The 14,804-nt window shown below is 41.5% G+C and overlaps 1 protein-coding gene across 11 annotated transcripts in view; it reads right to left on the bottom strand.

Moving 5' to 3' along the window:
- Positions 1–14,804, bottom strand: part of TRIM2 (tripartite motif containing 2) — a 125,671-nt gene that overhangs the window by 66,766 nt on the left and 44,101 nt on the right. For 2 of the 11 annotated variants that reach the window (XM_018926691.3, XM_050973618.1), the window contains exon 1: positions 8,392–8,551. The exons of 8 other annotated variants lie outside the window; for them this stretch is intronic. The gene's annotated coding sequence lies outside the window, so the exon portion shown is untranslated. Of the gene's footprint in view, positions 1–8,391; positions 8,552–14,804 lie in introns of those variants that run through there. One more of the 11 variants, XM_018926695.3, reaches the window with a different exon arrangement.

Raw genomic sequence — 14,804 nt, 5'->3', positions numbered from 1 at the left:
AAAAAACAGTCCATTTACATCAAAGGTGGCTTTCACAAATAGCAATTCCTGCAGAAAACCTTAAGAAAATTCAAGATTCAAAAACAGCAGATCAATTTTAAATGAACCTTCATTTTTCAGACTCTGAGGATCATTCTTACTCACTGACTTTATCTCCTTTTTTCTTTGTATTTTTCATTTCCTCTTTTATCTCATCCCTGTGAGGTACCAGTATCCTACTGTCCATACATAGTTTCTGCCCTCAGGGAGGCCAGCTGTGTGTCCCCTCACTGTTGCCCAGATCTAAGGGCAACATCTAAGATCTAAGCATTGTTTGATGCTCACATTCTCACACTTTGTCTCTGTGAATTTTGGGGCAGTCAAGCCCCATGTTCCTATTGAGCACAGGGATCTTGGCTTTCTGCAGAAATGGAGATGGAAGATACTCATCACTCTGATGGTGAGAAAACTTACTCTAAAAAGCTTCATATAGGAAAGACTGCAAAAAAGAACAGATCAGATAGGAAAAACAACTTTCTAGGAGCAATTTGTCTTTTCAGAAAAATGGCAGCTTCCATTTAAGATGTTTTTCAAATGCCTATACAAAACTATCCTATTATTTTCCATATTAATTTTTCACCAAGATCAACTATCTTAGCAATATTAGTAGGACAAGAGTGGAGTAGGATGCAGCTTAGATACTGATTATGCCGACTATGTATCTTTATATGTAGATGCTTGAAAAGCTTTTTCAAACACCATTACATGTTCCTAAAAGCAAAGGAAAAGTGTCCCTCCTCAGTCAGTGACAGACATGTTGTGACACATAGGAGATGGCAGAATATGTATCTCTCTTGGTCTGACCTCTGCTCCCATCTAGTCTAGTGTGTTTGTATTGGAAGCGCTGCATTGCAAAGGTATAGCCGAAACCAATCTGGTTTTCAACTGGTTTTAAATACTGACGAAGTGACAAGTGAAAAGTCTTGGTTTGGTAGAGGATGCACTTTCCATTTAATCTGAATCTGTGAAATTACCTAAATGATAGAAGCTCAGGATGGTAGATTAACAAGCCTATGTCTCACCACAGGTATATCTTCACCTTTGGTTTTAACACTAGACCACTTGGTGTAGAACTTTAAATATGTTTATGCAGATTTCTAGTCAGTCACAACTGAAGTTCTAGATGAGTCTTCTGATGCAAACAAGCTGTCAGGCTTTGTACTGACTGAAAAACCACAGGTCTGATAAGCTGAAACAAAACTATCCCTGCAAGAGTTCAATGTGAAGTTTCAGTTCACTTAATGAAATAAAATAACACAGATTTTGGTACTGACAACAATTCATTTTCAAAAGACAAATTAGCTGTGACATTATAAATCATTTTATCACCAGCATTTTAAAGCCAGCAGATGGAACAGCTGCCTTGGGTCTGGGTTCAAATGCTAAACTTCTATTCAGTAGGTCTGGCCTCACGTATTTTATCATAGCACTTCAGCTTGGTGTCCAGTGACTTGAGTTCAGCAAAAGCCTGTCCCCCTCCAGAAAGACACATAATTGTTAGCTGATCTTCCAAACAGATATCATGGATAATCCTTTGCTGCCTGCTCCAACTCTTAGATGAGAATGGGGCTGTTTCAGTGCTTTTGGTATTTTTTTCATGACACGTGTTTTGCGTTATAATGTATCACTTCTCTTTCACAGAAAGAAAAAACGCGTCTCAGACAAAAACACAATGCGTTATAACCTTGATGTCATCGTTGGAGAAGCCCCATGGCTACTTCTGTTTTCACTACTGCCTGCAGTAGACCCTGACTGTCCCCAGGAAAAAAAAAAAGGAGAATAAGCATAACTAAGCAACTTTTCCCATCAAGTCTCACATCTGTGACTTCAGGGATCTGGGCTTGCCTGGGGCACATGAGCTCATTCAGAGCACATTGGTGATGGAGACATACACAGCCTTTTCCCTTCTAAGTGAGATGAAATGATGATTCCTTTTTCCCACCTAGAAATCCACAGAACAGGAGTTAATGGTTGGATATTTCATAATCTTTAAGCAACTATGCAGTGCATATGCCCCAGTTGTTTTCATCAGGGTAGGTCAAATATTAGAAGAACATAATTTCAAAAGACAAACATTAGACTGTTTTCAAAGGCCCCTGTTCCCTTCTGAGTCCACCCTCACACTGAGGCACTTGCTGAGCTCCCAGTGAACAGATACAGTTCATTGCCTGACAGAAAACTGTGAAAAAATGCATCTATTTTCTGCAACCTGAGAGAGGTGAAATAACTCCTCAGTGTCCACTGAGTGCTGCAGACATTATGGACTGGAGCAGGGGGAGAAAGACAACGCAACCAAATGCTCAAGCTTATAAAATACACCATGTAGCAGCAAGTAAGCCCCACACTCCTCCTGACTGTAGTCCTACTTCAAGGTCTTCAGTCAAACTTTTGTGGCAATCACGTCCCTTAAATAGGGGCATACACTCAGTTTGTGCCCAGCTCATGCTTCTGCTCTTCACTGCTCTGAGTCATAGTTTGCTACTCTGAAAAATTAACCATGAGCCCTGGCTCCTGTAAAAATTGTACTCTCTCAGTATTACTGTTTTTCACAAACTTCCACTCATGTAAGCTTCCTTTCAAAAGCAAGTATCCTGGAAACACGGATGTAAAATATTTTCATATGTCTGCATTCATGAAAAGTTCTGAACCAAAAGTAATGTGTACAAATCCCTCTTTTTGTTTGAAAACATCATTCATCCAAGAATCAGAAATGTTACCATGTGACCGGTAACACAAAGAAATGAGCACATGAAGAATCACAGCAAACAGTTCAAAAGCAGCTCTGGGCCTGAAGTTGGTTCACAAGATATTTGTTGAACACTGGACACTTTGTTTGCCAAGAAAAATAGAAAAGGCTACATTTTCTAAAAAGCCCCCCATACTTATATGTTTCTTGGCTTAGTCTTTCTCTGACCTTGCCTGGAGCTATCCCCTTCTACAGCACACAAAAACTAGTATGTGCCTGGTTCACCCTGGACCTGTCCTACTTTCCTGCCTTCAAGTACAATAAAGAGGAAAAAGAAAGTATGTTGAGACCTTTGCACTGAAGAACCTGAGACTCCAGGGGAGAACAAAGAGCCCCCTGTCTCTCAGACAGCAAACACTGGGCTGTAGTGAGGAAGACAGTAGGAAGAGAATACAGCAGGAGCAAAGAGCTCTGGGGAAGCTCTTAAGGACAGAGAGGCAGGGAGAACAAGCATCTTAAATGGCACGGGACACAGAGGTTCAGGAAGATGGGACATGGGAGGCCTGGGAAAAAAGGTGCCTCTAGGATAGGAAAAGAGTTGTGGCAGAAATATGAAGAGCCTGCGAACTTTCTGAGTGAGGCAAGGGGCACGGATGACAGGGAAAAGTTACATGCCCTGCCCACACAGGCATCAACTGGAGACTTGGACTAAGGATGAGGGGCCTGAGGCCAGAAGACACTAAAAGTCAGAGTGAAAGGCTGACAGGCTTGAAGCTGACCAGAGCTTTGGGGCAGGTAGGCAACAAAACATTCTCTGCTGAAACTATCCTTATCTACATATCTGCAAGCATATAAAAGATGCTGTCCCTGCTCCATCCACATGAACACCTCTTCCCACTCTTGCATCATCTCTTTTGCAGCCAGAGCCACATCAGCCCTGGCTCACATTTTTCCATCTATGTATACGAATGTGACAGTGTAACATATTCCATAGCCAGTATGATGCAAGGAAATGTTTTGCTGTAGCTCTGGATCCCAAAGTGTATATGAGTGTTAAGCATAGATTGCAAAGCGGAAGAGAAGAGTATCAAGAGAAAACTACAGGGAAAATAGAGAGGAGGAGACATTTCTTCAGACAGATGGTCTCAAGAAGGCAATGTCTGAAAAGTGTTGAAAGTTCAGTCAATGCGGTGCTGGAGTTGACATTAACCTCATCTAATACTTATCAACTTGCTCTTACACATTCGAAAACTAATTGAAAAGAAGGCCAAAGGTATCATGCTAAACATCTCCGTCAGAAACAGAAATTAAATCACACATATGGGAAAAGATTGTGATTCTCACAGTCCCATTTCAGTCTTTAAGTAACCAGCCTCTCTATCACCTTCAGCAAGAGTTTTGCCAGAATAAGACCTGCAGAATTCCATGCCAGGATATCAGTATAAAAAATGTTAACTTTTGACAGTATATTAAGGGATTACATTAGGGAGCATTAGTTATAGTGTCAACTGAAGAGGCTGCATAAGAAGAAAGATGTCAAGAAGAAAACAAGCTGCAGTATGATTTAGTGAGAGAAACTGCAGCGCACTCCTTGAATTTTAACGGATACAATGCTTCTCAGTTTCACAGGCTGTGAATGAGCCGTGATAAGAGGAAAAGGCTGATGACAGCCGTGATAATTTCTTTAGACAGAAGAAACTAAGAGGAACACAGCAAGCGACCCTCTTAATTATGGACATTTTATGCTACAAACTAAAATTGCTGCTTTATTAAACCTTTGGGCAACTACACAGGCTAAAAGAAGGAAACTGAAATACTCAAAAGCTTTTTCATGATAGAAGAAACCATAGCATCTATTATATTTCCTGCCTACTTGACCACATACTGGGATACAATTTACTTTCTGGGCCAGAGAGAGGTGAGCTAGAGAGAGAAATGAGCCATCTGGAGGCTACAATTAATATACCAGTCCTGTATGTGCCCTAAAAGAAGGTAGTTTGCAAAACTGTGCCTTTCACACACTTTGAAAGCAAAGTAGCAATGCAGAGAGCCTGTTCTGTAAGCCAGTAATTCCAGTAAAAATAAAGTTTAGGGCTGGCCACTGGAGTCCAAGAAAACATCTTCCCAGCATGAGAACAGAGCATAGCCAGTGCAAGAGCAGGAATGCCACTGAAGGTTGTTTCTTTCAGCATTGCTGGCTAGCACAAAGGCCAGATATGTCAGACAGGAGGGAGATGAGTCAAAGGAACCAGTGGAAACTGGTAGATTCTGATGATTTAAAGGCAGCACAAACCTGAAGACAACTTAGCCACTGCCATTCACTCTCTGTCACCAGCAAAGAAGGTAGGAAATAATCCCTTTTTTTTCTGTCTTGACCCAAGTTTTCCAGTATATTTCAGGCAGGCCACCCTACAGAATGAGATCTGTGGCAAATACCTGGTTGAGAGATGTCCTCTATGCTCCTGGGGTGAATTTTGCACATATAACCTGCCCAGCAATCTTGCTCTTTCCTAAGAGCAGGTAACTTCTCCAGGTAACACCACCAAATTAAAATGCACACATTAGAGGAAGATCCTCTGCTCTTAATGTATGAGTGAGATCTGGGTACTACAGCCCTACTGCTTTTGTAATAGAAAACGCTGCATGTTTAGCATTTCTCATTTTTTCAGAACCAACCAGTATGTTCCACTTTAGTGGCAACAACATCCCTTACCTAGCATCTAATACCTAGGAAAAGGAATCTGGGAAAAAAAAAGCCACAATGAAAGATTTTAAAAGCTTTTATAGGCATAGGTAAAACCTGAGGATATTAGTCAGAGGGTTCATATTTAAGAGAGAGGACAACTTACCCAAGGAGGCTGAGGAGGCAAATTTCAGTCTTTATCCCTATGGAGACCTGAGTTCTGATAGTGAGTGATTCCCTTTGAAGACACGAGTTCTGCTAGTGAGTGATTTTACAAGGAAATCTATCCAAACCTGACAGAAGGCTGCCATTGCTTCTTTCAGACCCTCAGACTTTTTCCTGTTACCTGGCAGTTCAGTTTCCTGGTCAGACTCAAACAGCTGATGGGAAGGAGACACATACAATATTTTGCTCACAGGCTGTCCCTTATAACCTTAACTGATGTGTGTCAAGCTTATAAGACATATCAGCAGAGCACCTGCTAATAATAAACCCTGAGGCAATAAGTACCCTTAAAGCCTTCTGCTTTCACTAAAATTCAAATATTCAGTGTCATGAATTAGCTCTCCAATAACTCAAAATCCCTAGTAATTTAGAAAGTTGTTCCTTCCCAAGATATTGATCCATTTTGGGAGCTGGTCTGACATTCCCAAGGGCAGTGTAGGGGAAATACAGTGGATCTAATAATCTGGTTACCATGAATATTTGGGAAATACTGGTAACAAGTCAGGGTTTCAGTCAACCCTAAAGGAGTACCTTTCATTAAGTTATGAAGAAAATGAACAATAGCTACATTACAAGTGTGCCTGCAGACCAAATACTCAGCCACAGGAAATTGCTGGCAAATGCACCTACAGAACCAGAGGAAGAAAATGAGCCATGGTAAGCAGTTCTATTTCCAGCTTCCTTGCAGATTTTATCTCCTCTTGTAGATTGAGCATGATATGCTTCTCTGCTTGCCAGGCCATCTGAAAGCTTTGTTAATGAGTATTAGTAAATAACTCTGTTTTCACAAACTGCCTACCAGCTCAGAATCAAAAAGTGCAATTATAGCTTATTCAGTTCAGAGAAGTTCTTTTATGAAGGATGTTGATTCAGCACCTTGTTTTAGCAAGCCCTGTAAATACCTCTTCAAAATTATCTCTCTGTGAGGAAAAAAAAAAATCAATTTTAATTTTCTGCCTGTTTACCCCAATGCAAATCAAACAGTCTGCCCTTTCAGAGCCAGCCATGTTGTGCTGAGCTCATGATGCACAAGGGATTTCTTTCTTTAGTCAAGAGACAATGTGGTGAGCGAATTGATTACTCCAAACTATGTACTGTGAGGGCACAGCAACAATTCCTAGGTGCCTGGTGTATCTCATTTAAGTACTGAGATCCTGCCTTCTTAATCTATAGACAAAACCCATCTTTACTAATCAAGGCTTAGTATCTATCTGCTGCTTAGTGCAACTCACTGAAACACTCTGGCTTGTATTCACAGCCTGGCACAGAAGCAGCTTACTGCAGTAATTAGCTTTAATTCATACACTACCACACATGCACCGTAGTGCTGTAGAGAAGGCTCAGACTCAGAGCTGAACAACCATCAGCATCAAGACCCACCTAAATGGACTAGTACAACAGCTGCCTATAATTTGATCCATATTATTAGAAAATTTCTGTCCAGCTGTCTCTTAGCCACTGCCTTCTAAACATAATATTGCTTGACTGGCACTCTGCAATCCACAGCTCATTGAATGATGCAGTCATTAAGATCCTATAGGTGAGTAGGATTGTTGAGCACCAGGGCTGTCTGCAGAAGCTGTGCACTGCCCCAAAACACAAACAGCACAGCAGAGACAAAGGCACAATCACCAAGGTATTCCCCTATTGGGTACATCCATAGGGGGCAAGCTAAACAAGCTGAAAGGAACATGGCATCAGGCCTTGGTTTGGATTTGCTTTTAATTTTTTTTTTTGCATGAGTCAGGGCTAATTAAGATCTTACTGCAACTTACTTTCCTGTGATTTTAAATAGACGAATAATAAACATCCTTATTTACAGTGATAGGCACCTTTCTCCCCCCTCAGGTATTTTGAACTCACAGCCTGAGCTCCAGTTATCACATGAAACCTGCACACAGACTTGCCCAAACTTCAGGAGCAGACTACTTCTGAGATTCTGCATGGTGGCCAGCTCTGACATTGACATTAAGACTTTCTTTGCTGGTGTAAATGGTAAAAGAGAAAGTCTAAAAAGTTCATAAATATATGCAGTGCGGGTATAAGTTGAAGAATACTGCCCAAACAGGCAGTATTTGATTTCAAATTCTGAAAATTAGAATGGGCATACTAAAGATGCAAGAAGTCATGCACAATCCATCTCTGCAGTCTTTTGCTCTGTGGAGCTGTGAACAGTTCCCAATAACAATTCCCAGTAAACAAAGAGGACTGAAATCTCTGAGCATGACTTTCTGTTTCTACTGCTAGGTATGTATCTTCAAACATGACAGCACCCATCAGCATTTTAGGAAGCAGTATATAGTATCTCATTATAGTATCTCATTTCCAGCCATTTCACACTTTCCAAACCACACTTCTCATGACCTTGCAAAAATTGCTGCTGTTTAAAGTGAGACTGGATGATAAAATACTGTAAATATATCTAAAAATAAGAACCAGATGCAGATTAAATTAAATTTTTTATGTGTGTGTGTGTGTGTGTGTACATATATATATAAAAACTCAACAACTAAGTAAGTTTAAATGGGTTGTGTCCTTATTAACTTCTTCCCTTTTGTTTCCTAAGAAGGTCTCATTTGGCACTGAAATTGTGTGGTCTTTGCAGTCATGACATTGCATACAAAGTAGCTGCTCTTTTACTTCAGACAGAGGAAAATGCTTTAATAGCTGCCTCTCTGAATGACAGCACCTACCTGCCTTGCTAAAACATGCCCTTAGTCTTAGGAGAAAAGCCACAAGAAGACAGAAGGCTACTTACAAGTGTTCCATAGAGCCCAGGCGGGAGAATCGGAGGCGGAAGTTCACTGTGCCTCTGATGAGATGATTTAGCTCCCTGCAGCATTCAGACAGTTGGTCCCTTTACGGCCATCGGGCGGCTGAGTTAAAGGGTGGCCGTGCACAAACATAAACAGCTTGTCAGCTCTAGCCAAAGAGGCGGGCCTGCCCTGCCAGCCACAATGCGAGCCAATGATTAGCTCTTTCTTCGCATTCTGGGTGTTCAAGATATTGAGTTTCATTCTTAAGCAGGGGAACAAGAGGGACTGACTGGGAAGGGCTAAGGCTTGATGGTTTACTGCTAGGCATTAAAACGCTTAAGGTGGAAGGAAAAACAAAAATCAATAGATCACTTCGGGAAAAGCACATATTTGCTGGGTATTCATATAAACACTTCTAGGGAGCCCACAGGCATCTCCAAGGCACAGTTTCTTTTAAGTCAATTGAACATACAAGCAAACAAAAGACCTCTAAATTAAATTTAGTTCATATTCACTGTATAGAAGTTTCACTTGCTAAGTCTCTAATTTTAATTCTCTCCATCCTTTTTCTTGTTCTCATCCTTCCTAACATGCTTTATCTGCTTTATTTGCTGACAGTGGCATTTCTCACTTCTCTGTCACCAATGTCTTACCCTGACCTTCTTGACCTGACCCCCCAACATTTATTGATCCTCCTATGATTGCTTCTCTTCCCCTCCATCTTAACTGCTTGTTCTTTGGGTCCTGATCTCCTGGAAAGGGCAGAGTCACAACAGAGGCACCTTACAGTAAGGTTCTGTGAGACAACCAACTTGATCTAGCAAATTATTGCTGTCAAAAGGGGAGGTGTTAAGTCTCCCTTCTCTTCAGTACCACATTATGCCCTTCTTGTCTGTCCCCCCATCATTCAAGAAAGGCAATGCAGCACAGAAGCAAATGCTTCTCAGTCAGTTTACTGATCTTAACACAGAGACAAAAGAGGTATTGCAAGGAGTAAACACTCCCTGAAATATAAGCTCCTTCTGATCTTACCTGAGTCATCTATGTTCCCACCTGTCTGCCCAGGTTCCTCTCTCCCTTTGTTGTTTGAATTGAATTGTTCCTAGTTAATTGAATACCCGGCTTACAGCTACTGATCCCATTTCATCCCAGCTCTGTCCTACTTTCTTATGCCTCTAGTTTGGCTGTGAGGCCTGTCTGCCACCAAAATCTGTCTCATTAAGTGTTCTATAATAACTCCCTGTATAAATATCATGTTTTGTGCTTCAAGCCTCAGGCTCTTTGAGCTCTTTTTTTGTTATCCTCCTCAAAAATCATGCTATCTTTTTGGCTTTCACTGTTTTTTTCCCTCTGACTTTTCTGATTAATTCTTCTCTCAGCATCTACTCCTCCCTCTCTTGCACTCCCAAAGACACCCTACTTCTTGTTACATTCTATCCAGCTTTACTATTTGCTTGTACAGGCTCCTGTACTGCTGACTCAGAGATTTACGAGCATCCATTTGTATTTTTCAGCTTTATGCTTTTCTCCAGTTCCACATTTCACCCTGTGTTTTAGGCATATTGTATTAAATGCCCTGGCAGCTTTTAATTTTAAGATCCTTTTTTTGGGGTCAAATTAAAGCAGTGCAATCACACTACATTCCGTGCAGTCTTGGCACAAGTCGTTTCTCTCCCTCTCTGCTTTGATAAAGGAGCTGAACTCGCTGCAGAAGCAGATGCTGGAGTTAGCACCTCGTTCCGACAGGCGAGGTATCGTATCCAAGCTCTCTGGCTTCTGCTGACAGGCTGCACGAGAGTTCTGGCACAAAGCGCTGCATCACAATGTGCTCAGGTCACGTTTGCAAGTCTTTCTTCACAGTGAGACCTACTAGACACGTTCTTCAATGACATTTCAGATTCTGATGGAATTGCACAGCTCCTCAGCTGCCACCCAGGGACATAACATACACTGCCTCTACTTTTGCCTGGATTTCCTACTCAGTCTGTGCTATCCACACCCACACCATTATTTTACCAGAGCTCTTTTCCAGTATTTTTAACCTGTAAATTTCTGCCCAGGTCCACCATGTGATCACAGTATATGATTACTTTAATTATTTTGATAATTGAGCCTGGACCTTATTCCCAATGCACCTGCATTGCTTTCCACAAAAAAATTAAGCAACTGAGGTAATCTTTTGTTCCATGCCACAGCCACATTGCCTGCACCTCCATAAAAGACATGCTCTCATGTCCTGAGCTTAAAGGCCTTTTGAGAATTTCTCCTTTCTTACCGATCCACTCCCACATCTCTCCTCATCACAAGGCCTGGCTTTTCAGCTTTCTCTCTTCCTTACAAAGCTCTCTTTTCTTACTTTGTCTTCTAGGCAGAGAATGCCCTGCTTCATGAAATCAAATTACCTATTTTTCTTCCTTTTCTACAATCTACATGTCACAAAATACAGAAATAATGTATCAGAGTAAGAGTAGGTGAAAAGTCACTCCGGAAGGAGAGATGTTTCATCAGTGTATATAAAATATATGTGCTACAAATCTACTACCATTAACTGTATACTGCATGTTATACACCTTACACTGTTAGATTTTTTATGGAACAGGATAGGCATGAAAAGCCCTTGATGGATATGGATCAAGTGCCCAAACACTGTACATGAGATTGTGAAAAGACTGCTATGAAAAGATTGTTTGTAGATGCACAAGAGAAAGCAAGCTAGCTATTGCATCTCTGATTCCCATGGAAATTTATTTAAGATGCTAATTCAGTGTAGCCACAAGTAAAGAAACAAAAGAAAGAGCTAGAATGAGCTGATTTAATGGACTTTGTTGAAAAGGCACACTTAAGACAAAGTCGCCCTGGGTACAACTCCTGTGACTTCAATCATAGCATTATGCCAAGGATGAAGCTGCCTCTTTGTCCTTAAGCCTGGCATGACCCAGGAAAAGTGTTACCAGCAATGCCAACAATACTAATCCAGCATCAGCTAATAGCGATGGCCGAGCTGATTTAATAATTTACTTTTATCAAAAAGGTTATCCTTCTCTCTTTACTGCCATTCCCAGCTGCACAGGCCTGTGTCTCTGCAACACGTGTTGCAGGAACAGTAGGAAAGCTCACAGCCCAAATTTGTCTTGCTGGATATGTCTTTCAGACAGGTTAATGATCTGACTCAATATCCCTGCCATGTTAAGCGCCCGAAGAACCAATGGAGGGAAAGAGTAAACATGTTTTAGATAGAGAGGGCAAAAGGTGGAGATCAGGATCACCACCTTTTTTTTAATATGGAAAAGATGGCTGTCATCCCCAAGAAGCTACCCTCTATCTTGGGGTGAAACTTAAAACCATGACCCCCAAACCCACACCATTCTTAAACACAAGATCCCAAAAGCTGAAGAGTTCCTTCCAGCTCAGCATATTCTATAATTCTGTTATATGATTCAGCAGAATTTTGCCCACTCCCTCAGCTGCAGGCTCCATGGGTGACATTTTGATTCTGTCCCTTTCATTTTACCATCCATGCATCTGGCTCCTATTATTTATTGTTTGCTTTCCAAAACTGGGGTTTTTTTACTATTTTGTGGCCTCAGCCCACCCTCACTCTGCCCTTTCTTCTCAAAACAAGCTCAGCTGGATGCTATTTTGCCTGTTCTTTGTATCTCCCTTTGGGGCCAACAAGGAACCTCAGGCCCCCTGAGGCTCAGGCTGTCCAGTTTGTGTCTACATTGCTGCTGGGAGGAGACCTGCCCTGATTCTCCAGCAGAAGCCACAGATGCTGCAGAATGGAGTGGAGTGAGGTTTTTGTCATGTTTTACTGGCCTGCTTCCAGTTATAAAGGGGGTTACAAGTTATTCCCAGAAAACACACCAGCTCAAGCAATGGAAGAGTTCAGATAGACAAAAGAAGTGAGATGGTGTAGCTGAAACGTCTCTTTCCTGTTCAAAAGGAAAGCAAAAGGCAGAAATGGGAAGGGGAAGAGATCATGCGCAGATGCACCACACTAACATGAATCTGCAGTCAGTGGGAACTTGGGTTTAGTCCCAGCTCAGACCATGTGCATTTTGAACTTTGAGCTCTTGGATCACTTCCTAATTAGAGAGCAAGTGACACACTGTGGAACTATTTAACCCTTTGGTGGTGCCTCCTGAGGTGTAACAAATACCAGAAGAGACTCCGGGAATGTGTCTAACCCCTGGAGGCCACATAGACTACAGGATCTATCCCTATGCTCCAAGTAGCTTAAGTGAAACAACTGCTGTCAGCACCTCTTTTCATGGCTCCCTACACAGAAAGGTCAGGCTTACAACAACTCCTTCCTGTGCTACTGAACGATTACTGGAATCTCCCCCTAATGTGCCAGCTTTCCATCCAGAATCTGCCTGTCTTCAAGAACAGAATAGTTCCTTCAACCTCATCAGTAATGCCACACCAAGGATCAGATCAAACAGAGATACCTGCAGCAACTTAATAGTGTAAATAACACCCCACTGAACCAAGAGACCTGCTTCTCTGCTTCACGGGAGTGGAAAAGCAGCAGAGTATTATCAAACTGTAACTGTAACTAAAAATACAATTACAGCATTAGGAGCTGTGTGGAAAGAAACAAGGGTTATACAGCTAATGTACATCAACAGCTGTCATGACTATCACTGATGTTCTAGTTAGACCTGCACCAGTGATTTCATTTTTTTATATCCCCTTGTAATGTGGCAATATTATGTCTTGCCTATTTCACAGAAGTTCTTTGTGCATACATTTACAGTTCTTTGAAGCTCTCACTGAGGACATTTCAGACATACAAACTTTTCATTTTCACTACTAACTTAAGAAGTATATCCTTTGAAAGTAAATAAACAGGATAACTACTTTTGCAAGATAAGTGTTTTTTAAAATTTCCTACCACCTCAAAGATCACTCATTCCAAACACAACACAAATGCACTAATAAAAGGAGATGCACCTCCAAAAATACATACACTGTGGGTAAAGATTAACTTTGGCACTGTAGAGCACAGTAAACCTACAAGTTTAAAGTCCATCTAAGCAAGTTTTCTCCCTAGCTTCTTTGTGTCCCATTTCCTGGTGAGAGATATTTCACAGGCCTCAATTGCCCCAGAGTTCAGAGGAGGCCTTTCAAGTACAAACTACTCTTTGCACATGCCCTTCATTCCCCATTCATTTGTGCTCTACCTTATTTGCAGACCAATGGCCTCAGTTCTCATCTCACCTGGAATTTGGTAGTCAGAGTTTTTGAGCCTTAAGGTTTTTCTAGATGGAACTGTGACAGCAAGGGAGCAAGAAGTATCAAAGCTACCTCTGAAATACCTGTCTAATGTATGTGCTAGTAAAGCAGGAGAAAACTCAATCAAGAAGCAAAGCAAATTAGCCTGTCTTGGGCACCCTGCTGCCATAATTGGCCTCTATATCTAAGCTGGCTATAAGCTACCTTAAGCCTTGCTATACTACACTGCAAGCATTACTCAGTTAAATTCTGTGAATTAATCTAGACTCAACATATTAATTCCACTGTTGTCATGGGGCGATTCATGCATTTCTAGAAGGGTTTTGCAAACCATGCTGAAATATCCCTTATCTCTGCTTAGGTTTAGAGTCCAAAAAAATATGTCAGAAGGACAGATGCTTTGGCTTTGGAGCAGATCTATGCTCAGAGCGTCATGTATGCTTACAAAGAGCCCAAAAAGAGCCACAGACCCAGCAGCACACACATCCATCCTAATTTCAAATTACAAGATGACTTGTCTCCAAGGAATGCTTTCCTATAAAAGAGTATAAACATTTCCAGTGGTATCTTTGGAACTGACAAATTCCTTATGTATGGCCTTTGTCACAAGGAAAATACCACCTCTCCAGTTTCTCGCCCCTCTGTGGGCTATGTTCTTGCTCAGACAGAAGAACCCAAGGGAAATTTCCAAAAAAACTCTTTTGTGAAGACCTTGCTGTTATACAACAAACAGACAGCATTAATTAGAAGACTGCCTTCAAGATAGCTGTGGTTCCTGCTCTCATAAGAAACCCTATTCATCGTGAACTCAGCAGTAAATATTCCACTTGTTTCCTTGGCACAGAACCAAATGCCTGCATCAACTAGAGCAAAGGATATTCAGAGACCTAGAGGGATTTGCCCATCACAGGAAAAATGCTCAGATTAGAGATGCAGTGACCTTGGTTCAAAGAAAGCACTTTAATACATGCCTTTCTGTCAAGCATATGAGAACTCCTGCTGATTTCACTGTCACATCAATGAGGTCAGCCATGGATTTATTCAGGAGCTAAAAGGAATGAACTCCCTTCACACATACACACCCCCTGAATAATGGCCAGAGTGGTCTGTGCCCAATGGTGCCGATGTGACTTGTCCCTCCCCTCTCTCAGTTTACCTCTCCTCGAATGACACTACT

The sequence above is a fragment of the Serinus canaria genome, chromosome 4 (assembly GCF_022539315.1).
Source record: "Serinus canaria isolate serCan28SL12 chromosome 4, serCan2020, whole genome shotgun sequence".
NCBI lineage: Eukaryota > Metazoa > Chordata > Aves > Passeriformes > Fringillidae > Serinus > Serinus canaria.
This window is presented reverse-complemented; position numbering and strand designations above follow the sequence as displayed.